This window comes from Homarus americanus, unplaced genomic scaffold (assembly GCF_018991925.1).
Source record: "Homarus americanus isolate GMGI-L3 unplaced genomic scaffold, GMGI_Hamer_2.0 scaffold25827, whole genome shotgun sequence".
Lineage (NCBI taxonomy): Eukaryota > Metazoa > Arthropoda > Malacostraca > Decapoda > Nephropidae > Homarus > Homarus americanus.
The window spans coordinates 6,435,022-6,441,021 of NW_024738300.1; positions in this window are offsets into that span (position 1 = coordinate 6,435,022).

Here is a 6,000-nt window from a genome sequence, read left to right on the forward strand (position 1 = left end):
CCCTAATAATCTTCTTTCACCTCTTAACTGAAGACTTCGTATCGTATCGTAATCCAGTTGCCTCTGAAGATGTCTTGAATAAAGACGAAAGCTAAGGTGCTCCGTTGTTTCCATTTTCCCGTGTGATTTTATCAAGATTTATCTTATCCACGTTTTCATTGTGGATTTACATATAATATATATATATATATATATATATATATATATATATATATATATATATATATATATATATATATATATATATATACACACTAGTAGGAATAATAATATTTACTGGATTGATAACGGCACAATGGATATATATGCTCGTGTGTAGGGTTCATGTAATATGTGTGTAAAAGCTTCAGTCTCAACTGCTTCGTTGTGGAGTTGTTGCTGGGTCAACAGACAGACAGGTATACTTCACAGAAAACATGCCCCTTTATTATTAATAAATTTATTCACAATAATTATGATTACACCGGTCAACACAATTTTTTCTGGCACAAGGTTTTAAACGGATTTTAAGTAAATTTGGGGTGCAGAATTCAAATATGACTTGGTTTTTGTCTATCACATCAGGTTTTTGAGATATACCATATTGCACTTTTGCTAGGAAACGTAAACTTTTGGATCAAAATTGACGGTTTAAACATGTATACATAATTTCAGCATTATAATTTGTATTTTCTATAACCAAAAAATTGTTAATATCAAATTGGAAAGTTAATGCAATATACAATATTTAAATGTAACATTGAAGGGTGAAACAATTAATGTACGGTAGAAATAGTGCAAGTATTAAGATCAAGTTATGCTACATAAACTTCTCGTCGATCTCTTATGTACAGCTTCTGAATGTCTCTCATCAAATCCCCAGTAGTCCGCCATCATGTTCGAGTCCCATTGACCCTTGGTAACGTTCTTCCATTACTTTAATGTCTTGATGAAAGCGCTCCCTTGCCCTTGCTCACTTCTCCCAGATTTTCGAAACTCGTCCAAGTGACTGTGTAAGTAGTGAACCTTGATACTTATTCTGCATCCAAGTGCTTGTAAACTCAAGACAGTTTCTTCCACAATTTCTGATAGTTGTCCGCTTGTTCACTACAGTTCCGCACCACATTAGGAGAAAAAGCATTCCAAGTTCTTGCCTGTGCCCCTCAGCCTTCATTGCTGCTGCAAGGAAGTGTGATCTCTGAGTAGTGTTCTATTTGGAGGCCCATCAAAACTCCTGCCTTTTTCTTCTCAATGCTAAGACTTGGAAAGGCTGGAGTATATATATCTGAAACACTTCCACTATGATCAAGAGCCTTGACGAATTGGTTTTTTCCATGATACCAAGTTTATGTGCAGAGGAGGAAGGACAATACTTTTCCTGTCAAACTAGAGGATCGTTACACGATATTCTTGTCACCAGGCGTCAAACTATGTCTTGGTGGCCACTCCTTTTCACCCAATGGTCTGCTGTAGTTCTGCTGTCCCAGTAGCACAGGAAAACAGGGGTTTTGTGTACCCTCCTTGCTGGCTCAATAGAAAAGCTTTTACCATTTTCAAGTCCACACACCAACCATTCATGAGCATGGTATTGCAACCCTCTAGAACAGTTCTTATTGTTTTCATATTCTTTCTTTAATGAAAACAGAATGTCCGATTGAATTCGAACCATACTTGTTTCCGTTATGAAGAATAGAACACATTTCAAGCCCTTTTTAGAACTGTCAATAAAAGCCCCAATCCTTACTATCATATGCTGGTAGTCCCATGGAGAGAAGAAGTCCTTCTACATCATTACAAAAAACAAGTTGGTCATATGAATGAAAGTACCTCCGCAGTTGCTCTTCTCTACAAGTATGCGAGCATTAATTTCGTGCCAGGTTTTAAGAGTCGTTTTCTTAAAGCCTGGAAGCTAACAATTCAGCAGACTGTTTTGTGGAAAAATTTAGATTCTGACCAGATCATTCAATTCTGACTTTAGCAAAACAACGTTGGTTTTCACAATCTTCACCAGATGGCTTGAAAATATCGGGTTCTTCATCTTCATCAGTAGAAACAGGTGAATTCCGGTTCATATCTCAATCTCGTAGCTCAGTAAATTCTGGCACGTTGTGATGTAAGCAAATCTGAGATCAGATTTGATTCAGCAATCTTTAAAGTTAGTAAAAAACAAGGTGCTGTTTCATGCCAGAAAAATTATTTTTGCAGACCAGTGTTATAAGCAAGTGTCAAGAGCTAGCCCAAGGTATTTCATTGAGGTTGCCATTGAGATGGCTTCTTGGTATTAGTGCAATATATTGCTTCTCACATACTCTTTTGAGTTTATGGTTGTCCAAATATTTACTTCCAGTCTTATACATGAAAGGCTTGTTTTCATAGGTCTCCAGATCAGATGATAATCCTCTTTACCGTATAAGGACATTTATATCTTAGTAAATAGTGAAGAGTAGCTTATATGTTACACAACATCGCTAACAATATAAGTACTTGGCAAAGCATCAAATATCGCCAAATAGCATTTTACGACATCCCATATTATTTCATGACATCACAATAACCGCACATTATATTATAGTAAATAACATATTTCGCCATATAACATTAGAATACATAACTTAACATCAAAAAGGAGTTATACTACATCCCAAAAACACGATACATCCCAACACCTCACATACATTGGCTAATGTGCCACAAACTACACATCACTTCCAAAAAGTCACAGACCATAACATATAATAAAAAAAATAGCACTATTTGACAGGGCCGCATAGGAGTTTGTCAATGACGTCACATGTTGTGGGCAGAGCTTCTAAAGTGACACAGGATAGCGGTGCAGAGTACAGAGAAGGATCCGGATGGTGGTGCCAGATCGTACGTGACTCTAAAATGATACTGGATGAACGATCGGGCTAGGTGTAGGGCAAACAATTGCTTGAACCTTGTTGTATCCCCATAAAACATAACATATGATACAGATTGGCAAGAGGATAAACTCGGCTCTGGTACCCACAATGACGATGAATATTGACCTAAAAAGTAATCCCTGAAAGGAAACAAACTGGGCCAACTGTTATCTAGCCAAGAAGGAAGACCTTAAATCTCCAAAGACTAACCTACGAGAAGAGAGGAAGATGGCTGTATAACTTAGCCAAGAATATTTATCTTTTTCACATCAGTGCCTTCCAATAAGGCTCACGGAGATGGTACTAGAGACACTGAGGAAAAAAAATAATGCAAAATATTATGAGAGCTAGACTTAGGTTTAAGAACACAATGTTGCAAAGAGCGCATTAAAATAGAACAACTACCACTGTAGTTGATGGTGATGAAGGGTAGAAGTAAGGTACCACGAAAGCCACTGAGACAAAACCACACAACAGAATACGCTTTGTGTAACAAGTGTAACATATGCTCCTTATATATTTACATAATATTAAGATGCAGGTGTATATTAATTTGTATCAGTCAATGTTGCAAGAACAGTTTTCAAGAACCAAGCATAAACGAAAGATGTATTTTGTTATAACTAGTTTATCTTGTGCATTGGATGAATTATTTTGGTACTATGTAATTCGAAAGTAGGAATCATATAATATTATGTTTTTGTATAAAGAAGTTTTGAGTTAATATTGTAGTTGGTGAAAGTTATTGTCGTCTTTTCTAGAAGCTCTTCTTCACTTCAGCCACAATACAGGGGTGAACTTTGACTCCAGGAATGTGTGACTATATCTTAATTTATCCATTTGCTCACTAGTGTTAAGGGTGAATGTTAAGATGTTTCAGGACAGAGGAAGAGCATTATGGGAATTATGGTAGAGAAGCTACTAAACTAGTTGGGTCACAGGACCATGCTGTAGTATTGTCTGCACTCTTGCTTATTAAAATATGTAGTTTAGTTGTTACAAGCTGCAAGTTACTGAACCCCCCTGATTACATGATTTAGTGAATAGTGTCTTGGATGCATATGTTCATAATGTACCTTGTTTGAAAATGGATCTTCAACTGTCAGCTGGAGGCGTAAAGGTTTGTCTACATGATTCTGTCTGTTAACCAAAGCTGTTATTTTAGGAACGAGTCTGATTGTGGCCTAGGAGTTGTAGCACTGCTAGAAGATGAGGAATATTCAGTAGTAGCTGTATATGGGGCCTTGGTCTGGGAGATTCTTGAAATTGTGGCAATATGCAAGAGTGAGTTTTTACCATTGTAATCTGTGTATCGTAATGTGTACTACTGAGGGCTATGACACTGCAAGTAAGTGACAGTTGAAAATTTTTGTGTGCAGTGTATACAAAGTTTGTTAACCAGTAACATCGGTGATCTTTTTTGTATTTAAGAAAACATCAAAATGTCAGAAAGTGTAAATGAAAAGAATTCCTCTGAAACCTGTGATGTACAATTCATCTCTATCAATGTACTAGTCAATTATAGGTATTAGCATATGTATATGATTTCTTTACAAATCTAGTAATAAGTATAACATGCAGAAAGAGTTGATGGAAATGACTATAAACATTCTTTCCTTGAAGTCAAACCTGTTTTTAAATTAGTCGAATTGGGAGTTTATCGCAGGAAAATTAACTAATCTCCACAAAATTAGCTACAAATATTGAATTAAGTTAATTTTACCGCCACACCAACTCTTTGCTAAGTACTGTACTGCGGTGTCCTCAGACCTATTTAGCTTAAAACTCGGGTTGAAAGACGACAACCTCTTCAAAGGAAGAGGTTGTATCACCACGGGCTGCTAGTCTTTGGAGTGTTAAAAGAGATTGAGGAAGAAACTGGGGGTTAATACAACCATGATGGTAGGATGCAGATGAGTGAAAATTTGGCATTGAAAAGAGATTTTGAATATGGAAAGGCAGAAAGGAGAGAATCCAAGCCAAGAAACAGATAAGACTTAAGGGAGGTCTGACTGAAAAATATGATGAAAATCGGAAATTACAAAAATATTCTGGAAAAATTCCTGAGGAAAGTTGCTGCCTGGTGGTTATATGCTAACGTATTTCTTTTCTTTTGTGTAATTCGTAATATTTATGCAGCTATGCATGATTGTTCTACCCCCACTTTATTAAGAAATTCGGTTTTACATATAGAAAAGCCAGAAAAGCGATTTTTAATAATATTTTTGATGTAGAGTAACACTAATCACTTGGTAAAACCAGTTATTGGCCCAGATCGTGAGTTGCTCTCATTACCTTTGTCAGTCTGCACTCTAGAACGAGTTTTTCTAACCTTCAAATTATTAAGCCCCAGCTATTTATGGCCGATTCTAAAAAAATACTTAGTTTAAAAACATTATGTACAATGCGAATAAATATTTTATTATTTTTTTTGCTTGATTATTATCTTGTGTACTATTGCAGGAAAAATGGTAGGGTAGGAAAAGTATTCAAAACCAATTCACAAAAGTGATAATAAAAAATATTGTTACGAACCTCCACCAATTGTCATGATCTACCCACCCAGCACTAGCGAACCACGCTATCTATTATCCTTGATCTACCTACCCAGCACTACCAGTAACGCCATCTAGGACGAGACACAAGATGACTCGGCTCTTAGTTACCAATTCGGGTTTCTCCATATCCTGGTTGTTGCGTCACTTCCAAGTCTTTGGTTTCAGCTCCAATTGATGAGAGAGCACTACTTGAAGTGACCACAGGATCACCTATCTGGAAACCTACTGCACAGTGACTACCACCGTCTTTAATAATTAGCCTTACTGGCCAGCCACAGTCTCAAGACTTAAGTATTTGTAATCTTATATTGCCCCCACGTCCACTCTGTTTCAAATTATTGTATGTTGTATAAATATGTATATACTGTTAATGCTTAGGTTAAGTATGTATAAGGGTAAATGGCAGGGAAGCTGAATATTTTGTTAAGGAATTTATGGTACTTATTACACAACAAAACTCTCTATCCCTTGGCCCACCCTTTTATAGTCCGATTGTCTTTGTTTTTTTTTTGTTGTTTCCTGTTGGGATCTGGGTAGACTTTAACAATATTCTAAATCCC